Below are 17,066 nucleotides of genomic sequence, written 5' to 3'. Positions count from 1 at the left end.
ATTAACATATTTCCCCATGTAGCCCCATACATTAACAATGTCCTCCATGTGGCTCCCGTATAATAACAATGTGATTATATATGGCCTCCACACATCAATAATGTCCCTCAATGTCAATACCATAAGGCAATGTCTCCCGTGTAGTCCTCATATAGAAATAATATCAGAATAATATAACAGTATCCTTTATTTAAAGAAGGAATCGCATCTAGATTTTTTATTGAATGTGCATGTAATGTAGCGTGAGTGTATTAATATAGTCACCTACCGCTGCTCTCTCCGGTGTCCAGCGCCGTTCTTTTCTGCTTCTCAGTGCAGACTCTCAGGGTCACACTGGGCTCTGTGTGTGTGACCCAGAAGTCGCTTTTACAATGTAAGCCTATGGACAGTCAGAATGAGACTGCATAGACTTACATTGTAAAAGAGGCTTCTGGCACAGAGTGAGCCAGTTAGTAGCAATTGCGGTGATGTCACTCAGAAGCGAAACAAAGATAAAGCAGCGGTAGATGGGTATATTAATACACTCACACTACACTACATGCATATACACACATATTTAATAAAAAAAATATACATCGGACTGCTTCTTTTAAGCACATATACCTCAAAAAGAAGTGGAGTTAATTAATCAATTAAAAAATGTGACATTAATTTGACTTAACATATGTTTATTTATTGAACCATACCTTTTAGATCCAAAAAACATGTGTATGACCCGGCGATGAAGGGTCCGCTGCGCTTTCAGAGGGTCTAATATATATAAAATTGTATTCAAGAATAATAGAAAAATATAAAAAAGCACAGTTACTTGCAGTCAGATCAGCCAGTGGACATCTAGAAGCAACATGTTTCGGCCTGTAGGCTATGTGCACATGTTGCGTTTTTTACCGCGGAACTGCAGCGATTTTGATGCTGCGGGTCCACAGCACTTTCCATTGCCTTTACAGTAAACATGTAAACCTATGGGAAACCGCAATCCGCTGTGCACATGCTGCGGAAAAAAACACCCAGAAACGCAGCGGTTTACAATCTGCAGCATGTCACTTCTTTTGTGCAGAATCGCAGCGATTCTGCACACATAGAAATGCATTGATCCGCTTACTTCCCGCATGGGGCTATGCCCACCATGCGGGAAGTAAGCGGATAATGTGCGGTTGCTACCCGGGGTGGAGGAGAGGAGACTCTCCTCCAGGCCCTGGGAACCATATTTGTGTAAAAAAAAGAATTAAAATAAAAAATAATGCTATACTCACCTCTCAGCGCTGCATGCAGCCGTCCGGTCTCAGGGTTGCTATGCGAGCAGGGCCTGCGATGATGTCGCGGTCACATGACCGTGACGTTACGAAGGTCCTTCTCGCATAGCATCTTTGGAACCGGACCGCCGCGTGCAGCACCGAGGAGATCGGGACGTCAGAGGGTGAGTATAACCATTTTTTAAATTATTTTTAACATTACTATTGATGCTGCATATGCAGCATCAGTAGTAAAACAAGTGCAGGAGTAACCCGCAGCGGAAACCGCAAGATAAATCTGCAGGGATAACTGCAGCTGTTTTGCCCTGCAGATTTATCAAATCCGCTGCGGGAAAACCCGCAGGGACCCTGCCTATGTGTGCACATAGCCTAACGAGGCCTTAAACCCTTAGTGACGGAGCCAATTTGCAGCTTAATGACCAGACCAATTTTTACAATTCTGACCACTGTCCCTTTATGAGGTTATAACTCTGGAACACTTTAATGGATTTCGCTGATTCTAAGATTGTTTTTTCGTGACATATTGTACTTCATGTTAGTGGTAACATTTCTTCGATATTACTTGCGTTTGTGAAAAAAACGGAAATATGGTGAAAATTTTTAAACTTTTGCAATTTTCAAACTTTGTATTTTTATGCCCTTAAATCAGAGAGATATGTCACACAAAATACTTAATAAGTAACATTTCCCACATGTCTACTTTACATCAGCACAATTTTGGAAACAAAATTTTTTTTCTTAGAAAGTTATAAGGGTTAAAAGTTGACCAGCAATTTCTCATTTTTACAGCAAAATATACAAAACCATTTTTTTAGGGACTATCTCACATTTAAAGTCATTTTGAGGGGTGTAGATGACAGAAAATACCCAAAAGTGACACCATTCTAAAAAGGACACCCTTTGAGGTGCTGAAAACCACATTCAAGAAGTTTATTACCCCTTGAAGTGCTTCACAGGAACTGAAGCAATGTGGAAGGAAAAAATTAACATTTAACTTTTTTTTACAAATATTTTACTTCAGAACCAATTTTTTTTATTTTCACAAGTGTAAAAAGAGGAAATTAACGACAAAATTTGTTGTGCAATTTCTCCTGAATATGCCGATACCCCATATGTGGGAGTAAACCACTGTTTCGGCGCACCGCAGAGCTTGGAAGAGAAAGAGTGCCGTTTGACTTTTTCAATGCAGAATTGGCTGGAATTGATATCAGACGCCATGTCGCATTTGGAGAGCCCCTGATATGCTTAAACAGTGGAAATCCCCACAAGTGACACCATTTTGGAAACTAGACCCCTTAAGGAACTTATCTAGATGTGTGGTGAGCACTTTGAACCCCCAAGTGCTTCACAGAAGTTTATAAAGTAGAGCCGTGAAAATAAAAAATCGTATTTTTTCCACAAAAATTATTTTTTCGCCCCCAAATTCTTATTTTTGCAAGGGTAACAGGAGAAATTAGACAGCAAAAGTAGTTGCGCAATTTGTCCTGAGTACGCTGATACCCCATATGTTGGGGTAAACCAATGTTTGGGTGCACGGCAGAGCTTGGAAGAGAAGGGGTGCCATTTTACTTTTTCAGTGCAGAATTGGCTGGAATTGAGATCGGACGCCATATCGCGTTTGGAGAGCCCCTGATGTGCCTAAATAGTGGAAAACCCCCACAATTGACACCATTTTGGAAACTAGACCCCTAAAGGAACTTTTCTAGATGTGTGATCATCACTTTGAACCCCAAGTGCTTCAAAGAAGTTTATAACGCAGAGTCGTGAAAATAAAAAATCTTTTTTTTTCCTCAAAAATGTTTTTTTGGCCCACAATTGTTGATTTTCACAAGGGTAACAGGACAAATTGGAGTAAAAAAGTTGTTGTGCAATTTGTCCTGAGTACGGCGATACCCCATATGTGGGGGGACCACTGTTTGTGCACACATCGGGGCTCAGAAGGGAAGTAGTGATGTTTTAAAATGCAGACTTTGATGGAATGGTCTGCTGGCATCATGTTGCATTTGCAGAGCCCCTGATGTACCTAAGCAGTAGAAACCCCCACAATTGACCCCATTTTGGAAACTAGACCCCAAGGAGCTTATCTAGATGTATGATGAGCACTGTGAACCCCCAAGTGCTTCACAGAAATTTATAATGTAGAACCGTGAAATTGAAAAATCATATTTTTCCACAAAAAATATCTTTTCACCCCCAAATTTTTACTTTCACAAGGGTAACAGGAGAAATTGGACCCCAAACGTTATTGTGCAATTTGTCCTGAGTACACTGATATCCACTGATATGTGGGGGGAACCACTGTTTAGGCGCATGGCAGAGCTCGGAAGGGAAGGAACGCTGTTTTGGAATGCAGACTTTGATAGAATGGTCTGTGATGTCATGTTGAGTTTGCAGAGCCCCTGATGTGCAACAGTGGAAACACCCCACAAGTGACCCCATTTTGGAAACTAGATCCCCCAAGGAGTTTATCTATATGTGTCATGAGCACTTTGAACGCCTAAGTGCTTCACAGAAGTTAATGACGCAGAGCCGTGAAAATAAAAAAATCATTTTTTTTCCACAAAAATGATTTTTTAGCCCTCAATTTTTTTTATTTTCCCAAGGGTAACAGGATAAACTGGACCCCAAAGATGTTCAATTTGTCCTGAGTATGCTGATGCCCCATGTGGGGGTAAACCTCTGTTTGGGCGCCCTGCAGAGCTCAGAAGGGATGGAGCACCATTTGACTTTTTGAAAGCAAAATTGGCTGGAATCAATGGTGGAGCCATGTCGCGTTTGGAAACCCCCTGATGTACCTAAATAGTGGAAACCCCTCAATTCTAACTCCAACCCTAACCCCAACACACCCCTAACCCTAATCCCAACCCTATCCATAATCCTAATCACAACCCTAACCCCAACACGCCTAACCCTAATCCCAACCCTAACCATAACCCTAATCACATCCCTATCCCAACACATCCCTAACCCTAATCCCAACCCTACTGGGGGGGATATGGGACTTCTCACATCAGAGGAGAGAGAAATTAAATGGGACATCTTTTTTTTTTTGTGGCCGCCGTTACACGGTTAGTAACGGCGATTGGAAAACAGGGGTCATTAAAACCGACCCGAACCATGTTCTTTGGGGTCTCGGCTACCCCCGGCAGCTGAGACACTGAGATCTGCTGGGTGCTGGCCGGCAGATTCGGTGGACACACTGTGCATGAGTCTGCCATTTTCTTCCCGGGAGAAGATGGCGGCGCCCATGGAGGAAAGCATTAGGAGCACCAGGAGGTACCAGAGAGGGATCGAGGACCCTATTTCTCTGTCCTGTGATGTGCGATCACATTGGAGGACAGAGAATTATATGGCAAATTGCGCTTTTTTTTGGCGTTCGCCAGTATACGGTTAATACCGGGGATTGTAACCCATGCGTCAGTAAAAACTGACCCAAATCATGTTCTCTGGGGTCTCAGCTACCCCCCAGTACCCTTAACAACCACCGTTAAAAGGCATATCGGCGGTCATTAAAGGGTTAATCATGGTCACAGTGAACAGACACAAAAAGACATTAAATAGCTACAAAGACATGTCCATGCAGAGGCTAGGTTCAGAGCAGAAATTTCAGCTGTGTGAGTGACAATTTCATGTCCAGCAATAGTTAAGATGTCAGGTGCACTACTATCACAGAATCGTATAATTTCATGTCCAGCACGCACACAGATGATTTCAACATAGCTGTTGAATTTAAGTCATTCCTTGCAACCAGAAGAGTGCAGCTGGAAAAATAGGCCCATGTGAACCTATGCATAAATGTAATAGCAAGATAGTATGGAATCATATTATATTATATAAATAACATTACAAAAAGTTTATCATTTCATATATCATGATATTCACATACACAATGCAAATTGGTTCAATATATATAATAAACTGTGGAACATTTGTGCTGGTATTATTTGCAAATCAAATTTTAGTGAAATATAATGGTATTATATGTGCACGGTATGTATTGATATATATTTTTTTTAAATTAAGTAGAATGTCAAAACATAAATATACCTGTGTAATATATGTTATCTACTATTACTTAATGCAAATAAACTGATATTCCAACTATCCATGCTATATACCTATTTTACACCTTGATCCATACATGTCACAATTATCTATTATTCCCAAATATTCCACATAATGTATGGGCCTGAATTTTTTATTAGTTTCAAGATCCGAACAGTATATCTGTATTAGTTTAAATAAAATTAGTGCGTATACACTTTGCGGGCATGTGGAATTCAAAAAGAGTAGTTTCTAAGAATGCTTAACTTATCAGGTTCCTATAATTCAATGTGATTTTTCAAAGTATTAATTATATTGTAGGATTAAATCCCTCCTGATATTCAAACCATCTGGATGTCTAGTAACCAACTTAAACATCCAAAATGTTTCGCGATTCAGAACCTTTCTTCTATAATCACCACCCCGAGTCGGGCGTTTGACCTTCTCTATACCGCAAAATCGTAATGCGGCAGTATTCCCACCATGCATTACCGCAAAGTGTGTTGAAACGGCTGAAACATTTATTTTCAATTCACCCGTAGAAGCAGAGAGATGTCCCCTGATTCCGCGTTTCAAAGGACCGATTGTGCAACCAATGTACTGAATCTTGCATTCCGCACATTCAATTACATATATCACTCCACTGGTGTTACAATTCATAAAATCTTTGATTGCATATGTCAGGCCCGTGATAAGAAGTAAAATCCTTACATTTCATAGCATGCGTGCAGCTGATGCATATTTTCTGGCCACATTTATAGAATCCTATCAGATTTAACCAGTTATTGGTTTCTTTAGTATTATCTCACAGAAAGACTAGGTGAAATCATTGTGCCCAAAGTAGGAGCTTTTCTGGCAGAGAACCGGACAGTATTGTCTGCCAGAATTTGTTTAAGCTGGTCTAGCATTGGTATGTATTTTCTGATTATATTCACTATTTCCCCATAGTTAGCACTATATTGGATAGTGAAATTAATATAACCCGTGTCCACAGAGATATTACTTTTTTATGATTATTTTTAATGAGAACATCTCTACTCAATTTTGCTGCCTTATTTTTGGCTTGTTTTAAGATGTTTAGTGAATATCCTCTACTTCTTAATTCAGCGCCTTTTTTGTCCACTTCTGCATCTAGTATCATCACAACAATTTATTCTGATTCTAATAAGATCTCCCGCAGGTATATTATGTGACATGTTTCGGATGACATGAATTTGGCTTAAGAATAGCATTAGTGTCAGTTTTTTTTCCCCTACTGATGTGGAGGGTAACATCTAGGAAATTGACTTTTTCTTTATTGAAACAATGAGTGAATTTGAAATTATCGTCCAAAAATTTGAAAAACATATTGGCTTCATCTATGTCACCTGTCCACACCGGCAAGAGGTCATCAATGTATCTCCCAAACCAAATTATGTTTTTCAAAAAAGCGTTATCTGGAGAGAACAATATAGTTTTTTTTCCAAAAAGCCATAGTAATGTTTGCAAGCGAGGGTGAGAACTTCCCCCCATGCTTACACCCTGCTTCTGGATGTAAAAGTTTTTATCAACATGTAAAATAATTTCTATTGAGAAGACATTTCACATATTCAATGATAAATTCTACCACATGCAACTCATAGGTGCTGTATTTAAAAAATACCTTTTAGATGTCATTACTACTGTTGAGCGAGTGTGCTTGTTACTCGAGATTTCCGGGTGTTCTCTGAGTATTTTGGGCGTGCTCGTAGATTATGCTTGTGTCCCCGTAGCTGCATGATTTGCGACTGCTAGACAGCCTGAATACATTTGGGGATTCCCTAATAAACAGGCAACCGTTGCATGTGTTCAGGTTATCTAAGAGCCGTAAATCATGCAGTTTCGGGGACACAAACATAATGTATGAGCACGCCCAAGATACTCGGAGAACACCAGAGCATGCTCGGAAAGCTCGAGTAACGAGCACACTCGCTCATCACTAGTTATTACTATTTGTACTTGCCACTAGATTTCACCCTGTTCAGTTAATTTATTGATAATATCTGGATATGTTCAATACACATAATACATAAATTGTATGTACATCATACAATATTTAATCAATACTCAAATGATTTGTGACATAAAACAGGAAATAGCACTGATCTTGTTGTTTTATTCATTCTACACATGTGGCATAGATATAGTTTTAACCATATTGATGTTAAGTATTACTGGAGAGTATTGCAAGCCAAAGCTACAATTGCATTGGAGCACCAAAAGTAGAAGTATACAAAAGTTCACAGTTCCTTAAAAGGAACCTGTCAGCAAGTTTTTGCTATGTAATTTGAGAGCAGCTTAATATAGGGCAAAAGAGCCTGACTCCAGTGATGTGTCACTTAGTTGCTTGGTATGTTTTTAATAGAATCCCTGTGTTATCTGTTGTAGATGTAACAAAGGTCATAATTAGAGATGAGCAAATATTTTCGAAAACCAATCGCAAAGCATAAATTCGGCATGAATATGGCACATTCGGATTCATGATCGGAAACACAAGCAGATATTCATAAAATCGTAAAAATCTGTAACATTTGGTGCAAAGTGAGGGAAAATATTTGCGTTGACACTAAATTATTTTGACTACTTTGGCTACAATAATGGTGGTGTATGTTGAGCTTTGGGCATGTGTTTAATGAGGGTAGGGGGTGGGGAAAGCTCAGAGAAGTGGAGTGCTTCAATATTTTTTTAATTTTTATTTTTTTCTAACTTTATGTGTGCACACTGTGGCTAACCAATCAGGGTGCAGGAAACATCCACAATGTTCTGACACAATCGCTTGTGTATTTGACTGCTGAACTCACGTGTCCCTCTCTGTGTAAAGAGCGGCCATGTTGATTTAGAGCCATTTTGTCAATATAACAGTGCAGAGTGGCTGCTCCTGACGCTGGTCCTGGGTGCTGATAGATTTTAGCTAGTTAGCTAGGTGGTTGTTTCAAAGTCAGATAGTTTAGATAGCTAGTGTCCTGTGTGGCTGTAATATCGAGCTTCCATCAGATTGTTTATTTTTGTGCCATTACTGAGATCCACAGACAAAGACAGCAGTGCACAAGTCCTATAAGTGTGTTATGAACTGCTTCTATTGTGCTGCATGTATGAGTAGACCTTTTGAAATCTTACTTTTTTCATTTGCTAAATGTGATACAGCATGCCATATCCCACCTTGTTATTTAGTGGTGGTGACATTGTTATGTGATCTGAGCTGTTGGGCAGTAAAAAAAAATTGGGGGGGAGGGGGCAGTTGCTAAAGTGATTCTGCACTCCATATCTCACCCTGTCATTTTGTGGTGGTGAGCTCATACACAGTAAATAAAAAAACATTTTTGGAGGTTACAAATGTGATTCAGCACGCCAAATCCCACATTGTCATTTATTGGCAGTTAAATTGTTCTGTGATATTAGCTGTTGCACAGTAAAAAAACTTTTTTTTGGGAGTTGCTAACATGATTCAGCATGCCATACAGTGGGGAAAAAAGTATTTAGTCAGTGACCAATAGTACAAGTTCTCCCACTTAAAAAGATGACAGAGGCCTGTAATTGACATCATAGGTAGACCACAACTATTAGAGTCAAAATGAGAAAACACACTTGATCCACCAGAAAATCATCTTATCTGATTTGGCAAGATTTATTTTGCAAATTATGGTGGAAAATAAATATTTGGTCACCTAAAAACATGCAAGATTTCTGGCTCTCACAGATCTGTAATTTCTTCTTTAAGAGGCTCCTCTGTTCTCCACTCTTTACCTGTAGTAATGGCACCTGTTTGAACTTGTTATCAGTATAAAAGACAACTGTCCACTATCTCAAACAGTCACACTCCAAACTCCACTATAGTGAAGACCAAACAGCTGTCTATTATTCTGACTGCCCCTGTGTACTGCGATGACCTCTCTGTATATGACCTTGGCTTGTCTGACTTCTCTTTCGTTACCTGTGGCACCTGTGCTGCTGTTCAAGTGTTGCTACGCTGTGTGTTCAACCTCTCGTCCCTCACCGGCACCCCCTGGTGGAAGTTGCACTATGCTGCACTGCAGCAGCACATTAAATTATAGCTGACCACACATTTAAAGGGGATTTTTGCATTTTTTTCTCTGGTCATGGATCCGCTTAGTAACCTGGTGGATCAAGTGTCCAGTTTGACACAGATGGTGCAGAATTTTTCAGTGAAACATCGTGCCCTTGTCACGTCTCATACTCACTTACAAAAAAAACCCTTGGTTAAGCTTCCTGACACCTTTTCTGACAAAAAAGATAAATATTGTATGTTCAGGGAGAGTTGTCCCCCCATTTCCTTGTAAATTGTAAGCTTGCGAGCAGGGACCTCACCCCTAAAGTCACTGTTTAAATTGTCTTAACTTGTATTGAATTTATTGTCTGTATATGTCCCCGCTTAATTGCAAAGTGCTGTGGAATATGTTGGCGCTATATAAATAAAAATTATCATTATAATTATGATTAGTTGTAAATTAGTGTTTTCCCTTAGACCTCGATCGTCTGGGAATGAGACTCAACGGGTAGGGATTATTATCTCCTTACTTAGGGAAGGTCCCCAATCTTGAGCTTTCTCACTGCCCCTCACTGCTCCTGAACTGATGTCTGTAGATAGGTTCTTTGAGGCTCTAGGACTTATCTATGATGAACCGGACCATGTCAGGATGGCAGAGGACACTATTATGGGTCTGGTTCAGGAGAAGCGTTCAGCCGAGTGGTACAGCTCTGAGTTCAGTCGATGGTCCACTGAAGTGTCCTGGGATGTCTGTTCAGGTGTGGATGGACGGATTACCTGAAGGACGCTCTGGCTCTCCATCCACCTCCCAGCTCATTGGAGGAAGCTATGACTCAGGCTATCCGCATGGATCGGAGGCTGCGGGAGAGAGGCATTGCACAACAAGAGGTTCCGTTGTTCTCTGCTGGTCCTGTTGGTTTACCCCCGTTTGAACCTATGGAGGTGGGAGCCGCCAATCTCAAGGAGGAGAGGAGACGACGGCTTGAAGCAAAGTTATGTTTCTACTGCGGAGATCCTGGACATCGGAAAAAAGACTGCTCCTCCTGTCCATCAACCAACAAGCAGCTGAGTCTGGGTGATTGTCGTGGTAATCACCCTGACTCTCAGGTACCTTTTTTTGCATTTTCAAAAATTTAGTTGGAAGTGGAACTTTGTTGTGGGAGTGGCTCCGTGTCCACTTGTACCTTCATGGATTGCGGGTCGTTCATGAATTTTATTAACTCTGACTTGGTATCCAGGTGTAAGTTAGGGACAGTTTGGCTGGAGACTCCTATTCATGTTGTTGCCATTGACAAAACACCACTGGCTAAGAATGTCATTAAAATGGTTTCAGAGGAGTTTCTCCTTAAAGTGAGTTCCTTGCACCAGGAACGTATTTCATGTTTCGTTATGGACAATCTGCCTGCGGGACTAGTGTTGGGGTTCCCCTGGTTGCAATTACATAATCCTGTGATAAACTGGGAATCTTGGAACATTGTTATATGGGGTCCCAATTGTTCTAAGAGATGTTTTGTTACTGTATCTGTGTCATCCATCAGTCTGGAGGGTATTCCGGAGTACCTGAAGGACTTTGAGGATCTGCCACCACACCGCCCATTCAATTGTGCTGTTGATCTTGTTCCCGGTGCAAAATTACCCAAAGCCCATCTGTACAATCTCTCCGCTCCTGAGCGGACCGGTATGAAAGAGTATATCTCTGATAGCCTCTGCAAAGGGCACATTCGGCCATCTGTCTCTCCTGTGGCTGCAGGGTTCTTTTTCGTGAAGAAAAAGGATGGTGGTTTACGCCCATGCCTCGATTTTCGAGAACTTAATAAAATCACCATAAGAAATACTTATCCCCTCCCACTGATACCCGATTTGTGCAATCAATTGTCAGGGGCCAGGTGGTTCTCTATGTTGGACCTCAGAAGGGCATCCAATCTCATCCGTATGCGGGAGGTGGATGAGTGGAAAACTGCTTTTCTCACCTCTGAAGGTTTGTTTGAGAACTTGGTTATGCCCTTTGGCCTGACTAACGTGCCAGCAGTGTTTCAGAATTTCATTAATCATGTTTTCTCAGATTTTATTGGGCGTTTCATGGTAATTTATTTGGATGACATCCTCATATATTCTTCTGATAAACAGAGTCACATGGACCACCTCCCTGCAGTTCTTCTGAGGCTTAGGGAGAACTCACTATTTGCTAAACCAGAGAAGTGTTCATTTTTTGCTCAGTAACTGTCCTTTCTAGGGGTCATTTTGTCCACTAAGGGGATTCATAATGACTCAAGGAAGCTACAGGCTACTGTGGATTCTGTGCAACCCAGAGATCTCAAGGGTCTTCAGTGTTTTCTGTGTTTTGCCAATTATTATAGAAAATTCATTAATGGGGTTTTCTCAGGTGGTCAAATCCCTCACGGATTTAAGTCGTAAGGGGGCTGATCTCAAAAACTGGTCAGCTCCAGCTTTGGTGGAGTTTTCTTCTTTGAAGAACTGTTTTATGACTGCTCCTGTACTGGTTCAACTTGATTTGTCTAAACCATTTATCATAGAGGTGGGCCCCTAGGAGGTGGGAGTGGGGGCTGTGTTGTCCCAAGGGCCCACCACATTGACTAACTTAAGACCTTGTGCCTTCTTTTTGAGAAAATTTTCCTCTGCTGAGAGGAATTATGATGTGGGTAATGTTGTGAATTCTGTTGTCGGGCTCCCTCCTGTGGTCATGAATGGTACTTCGGCTGGTTCTGTCCATGGACTTCCTCTGGTGGGTGTTTCTGAGTTTCACAGGTGACGAGGTTAATTCGTTATCTGCTGCTCTATTTAACTCCACTTAGATCTTTGCTCTTAACCACAAGGTCCATTATTGTCCTGACCACCAGGTCATAACAGTACAGGTGGCCCAAAGTACTAATGCATCTCAATAGAGGGATAAGAGAAGTTCTGAGACCATTTTTTTTTCTTTGCAGTGTGTTTTGTCTCTATTTTCCCCTTTACCTCTGGGTGGTTCAGGACACTGGTGTAAACATGGACATTCAAGGTCTGTCCTCTTGGATGGATAATCTCACTACAAGGATACTAAACATTCAAGATTTTGTGGTTCAGAATCCGATGTCAGAGCCTAGGATTCCAATTCCTGATATGTTTTTTGGTGATAGATCTAAGTTCTTGAATTTCAAAAATAATTGTAAATTGTTTCTTGCCTCGAAACCTCGCTCCTCAGGTGACCCTGTTCAACAAGTAAAGATCATTATTTCTTTGTTACGTGGTGACCCTCAAGACTGGGCATTTTCCCTTGCGCCAGGAGATCCGGCATTGCATGATGTTGATGCGTTTTTCCTGGCGGTTGGATTGCTTTATGACGAACCTAATTCAGTGGATCAGGCAGAGAAAATCTTGCTGGCTCTGTGTCAGGGTCAGGATGAAGTGGAGATATATTGTCAGAAGTTTAGAAAGTGGTCTGTGCTCACTCAGTGGAATGAATGTGCCCTGGCAGCAATCTTCAGAAAGGGTCTCTCTGAAGCCCTTAAGGATGTCATGGTGGGATTTCCCATGCCTGCTGGTCTGAATGAGTCTATGTCCTTGGCCATTCAGATCGATCGACGCTTGCGTGAGCGTAAAGCTGTGCACCATTTGGCGGTACTATCTGAGCATGGGCCTGAGCCTATGCAATGTGATAGGATTTTGACCAGAGCTGAACGGCAAGAACACAGACGTCGGAATGGGCTATGTTTTTACTGTGGTGATTCCACTCATGCTATCTCCGATTGTCCTAAGCGCACTAAGCGGTTCGCTAGGTCTGCCACCATTGGTACGGTACAGTCTAAATTTCTATTGTCTCTTACTCTGATTTGCTCTTTGTCATCCTATTCTGTTATGGCATTTGTGGATTCAGGCGCTGCCCTGAATTTGATGGACTTGGAGTATGCTAGGCGCTGTGGTTTTTTCTTGGAGCCCTTGCAGTATCCTATTCCATTGAGAGGAATTGATGCTACGCCTTTGGCCAAGAATAAGCCTCAGTATTGGACCCAATTGACCATGTGCATGGCTCCTGCACATCAGGAGGATATGCACTTTCTGGTGTTGCATAATCTGCATGATGTGGTCGTTTTGGGGTTGCCATGGCTACAGGTTCATAATCCAGTATTGGACTGGAAATCTATGTCTGTGTCCAGCTGGGGTTGCCAGGGGGTACATGGTGATGTTCCATTTTTGTCTATTTCGTCTTCCACTCCTTCTGAAGTTCCAGAGTTTTTGTCGGATTATCGGGATGTATTTGATGAGCCCAAAACCAGTGCCCTACCTCCTCATAGGGATTGCGATTGTGCAATTAATTTGATTCCTGGTAGTAAGTTTCCTAAGGGCCGATTGTTCAATTTATCTGTGCCAGAACACGCCGCTATGCGGAGTTATATAAAGGAATCCTTGGAGAAAGGCCATATTCGCCCGTCGTCATCACCGTTAGGAGCAGGGTTCTTTTTTGTGGCCAAGAAGGATGGTTCTCTGAGACCTTGTATTGATTACCGCCTTCTTAATAAAATTACAGTCAAATTTCAGTATCCTTTGCCGTTGCTGTCTGATTTGTTTGCTTGTATTAAAGGGGCTAGTTGGTTCACCAAGATAGATCTTCGAGGGGCGTATAATCTTGTGCGTATTAAACAAGGTGATGAATGGAAAACAGCATTTAATACGCCCGAGGGCCATTTTGAGTACCTGGTTATGCCATTCGGGCTTTCCAATGCTCCATCAGTATTTCAGTCCTTTATGCATGACATCTTCCGAGAGTACCTGGATAAATTCCTGATTGTGTATTTGGATGATATTTTGGTCTTTTCGGATGATTGGGAGTCTCATGTGAAGCAGGTCAGAATGGTGTTCCAGGTCCTTCGTGCGAATTCCTTGTTTGTGAAGGGGTCAAAGTGTCTCTTTGGAGTTCAGAAGGTTTCATTTTTGGGGTTCATTTTTTCCCCTTCTACTATCGAGATGGACCCTGTTAAAGTCCAGGCCATTTACGATTGGACTCACCCGACATCTGTGAAGAGCCTGCAAAAGTTCCTGGGCTTTGCTAATTTTTATCGGCGCTTCATCGCTAATTTTTCTACTGTTGCTAAACAGTTGACTGATTTGACCAAGAAGGGTGCTGATGTGGTCAATTGGTCTTTTGCGGCTGTAGAGGCTTTTCAGGAGTTGAAGCATCATTTTTCTTCTGCCCCTGTGTTGTGCCAGCCAGATGTTTCACTTCCGTTTCAGGTTGAGGTTGATGCTTCTGAGATTGGAGCAGGGGCTGTTTTGTCGCAAAGAAGTTCTGAGGGCTCGGTGATGAAGCCATGTGCTTTCTTTTCTAGAAAGTTTTCACCTGTTGAGCGTAACTATGATGTTGGTAATCGTGAATTGTTGGCCATGAAGTGGGCATTCGAGGAGTGGCGTCATTGGCTGGAAGGAGCCAAGCATCGCGTGGTGGTCTTGACAGATCACAAGAATTTGACTTATCTTGAGTCTGCCAAACGGTTGAATCCGAGACAGGCTCGATGGTCATTATTTTTCTCCCATTTTGATTTTGTGGTTTCGTACCTTCCGGGCTCTAAGAATGTGAAGGCTGATGCCCTGTCTAGGAGTTTTGTGCCTGACTCTCCGGGTGTTCCTGAGCCGGCGGGTATTCTCAAAGAGGGGGTAATTTTGTCTGCCATCTCCCCTGATTTGCGGCGGGTGCTGCAAAAATTTCAGGCTGATAGACCTGACCGTTGCACAGTGGAGAAACTGTTTGTCCCTGATAGATGGACTAGTAGAGTTATCTCTGAGATTCATTGTTCAGTGTTGGCTGGGCATCCTGGAATCTTTGGTACCAGAGATTTGGTGGCTAGATCCTTCTGGTGGCCGTCTTTGTCGCGGGATGTGCGTTCTTTTGTGCAGTCCTGTGGGACTTGTGCTCGGGCTAAGCCCTGCTGTTCTCATGCCAGTGGGTTGCTTTTGCCCTTGCCGGTCCCGAAGAGGCCCTGGACGCATATTTCTATGGATTTTATTTCGGATCTCCCCGTCTCTCAAAAGATGTCGGTCATTTAGGTGGTTTGTGATCGCTTTTCTAAGATGGTCCATTTGGTACCTTTGTCTAAATTGCCTTCCTCCTCTGATTTGGTGCCATTATTTTTCCAGCATGTGGTTCGTTTACATGGTATCCCGGAGAACATTGTTTCTGACAGAGGTTCCCAGTTTGTTTCAAGGTTTTGGCGATCCTTTTGTGCTAGGATGGGCATTGATTTGTCTTTTTCCTCGGCTTTCCATCCTCAGACAAATGGCCAAACCGAACGAACCAATCAAACTTTGGAAACATATCTGAGATGCTTTGTTTCTGCTGATCAGGATGATTGGGTGTCCTTTTTGCCGTTGGCTGAGTTCGCCCTTAATAATCGGGCCAGCTCGGCTACTTTGGTTTCGCCGTTTTTCTGCAATTCTGGTTTCCATCCTCGTTTCTCTTCAGGGCAGGTTGAGTCTTCAGACTGTCCTGGTGTAGATACTGTGGTGGATAGGTTGCAGCAGATTTGGACTCATGTGGTGGACAATTTGACATTGTCCCAGGAGAAGGCTCAACGTTTCGCTAACCGCCGGCGCTGTGTGGGTCCCCGACTTCGTGTTGGGGATTTGGTTTGGTTGTCGTCTCGTTATGTTCCTATGAAGGTTTCCTCTCCTAAGTTTAAGCCTCGTTTCATTGGTCCGTATAAGATTTCTGAGGTTATCAATCCTGTGTCATTTCGTTTGGCCCTTCCTGCTTCTTTTGCCATCCATAATGTGTTCCATAGGTCGTTATTGCGGAGATACGTGGCGCCTGTGGTTCCATCCGTTGATCCTCCTGCCCCGGTGTTAGTTGAGGGGGAGTTGGAGTATGTGGTGGAGAAGATTTTGGATTCTCGTGTTTCGAGACGGAAACTCCAGTACCTGGTCAAGTGGAAGGGTTATGGTCAGGAAGATAATTCCTGGGTTTTTGCCTCTGATGTTCATGCTGCCGATCTGGTTCGTGCCTTTCATTTGGCTCATCCTGGTCGGCCTGGGGGCTCTGGTGAGGGTTCGGTGACCCCTCCTCAAGGGGGGGGTACTGTTGTGAATTCTGTTGTCGGGCTCCCTCCTGTGGTCATGAATGGTACTTCGGCTGATTCTGTCCATGGACTTCCTCTGGTGGGTGTTTCTGAGTTTCACAGGTGACGAGGTTAATTCGTTAGCTGCTGCTCTATTTAACTCTACTTAGATCTTTGCTCTTAACCACCAGGTCCATTATTGTCCTGACCACCAGGTCATAACAGGGTAACTGGGAGCTGTTGGACATTAAATTGGCATTTGAAGAATGGAAGCATTTTTTGGTGGGGGCTGCCCATCATATCACTATCATTACGGATCACAAGAATCTGTCTTACATCGAATCTGCCAAATGTTTGACCCCGAGACAGGCAAGGTGGTCACTTTTTTTTCCCAATTTCAGTTTTCTATTACTTTCAGACCAGGGTCCAAAAACGTGAAGGCTGATGCTTTATCTCGTAGCCTGGATCCAGTTTCACCTCCTGAACCTCCTTCCTCCATTTTTCAGCACGGAGTGGTGGTGGCTGCAGTATCCTCGGCATTGGATTGAGAGATTCGTGAGGCCCAATCTCTTGCTCCTTCATCCGTACCAGATAATAAGCTCTTTGTACCTGTCCAGTATAGGTTAAGGGTGCTTCGGGAGTTCCATGACTTGGCTCTTAGTGGCCATCCTGGAATCTCGACCACGCGTAAAGCCATCACTA

This window comes from Ranitomeya imitator, chromosome 1 (assembly GCF_032444005.1).
Source record: "Ranitomeya imitator isolate aRanImi1 chromosome 1, aRanImi1.pri, whole genome shotgun sequence".
Taxonomy (NCBI): Eukaryota; Metazoa; Chordata; class Amphibia; order Anura; family Dendrobatidae; genus Ranitomeya; species Ranitomeya imitator.
The sequence above is the reverse complement of the archived record's forward strand: the minus strand, read 5'-3'. Positions refer to the sequence as shown.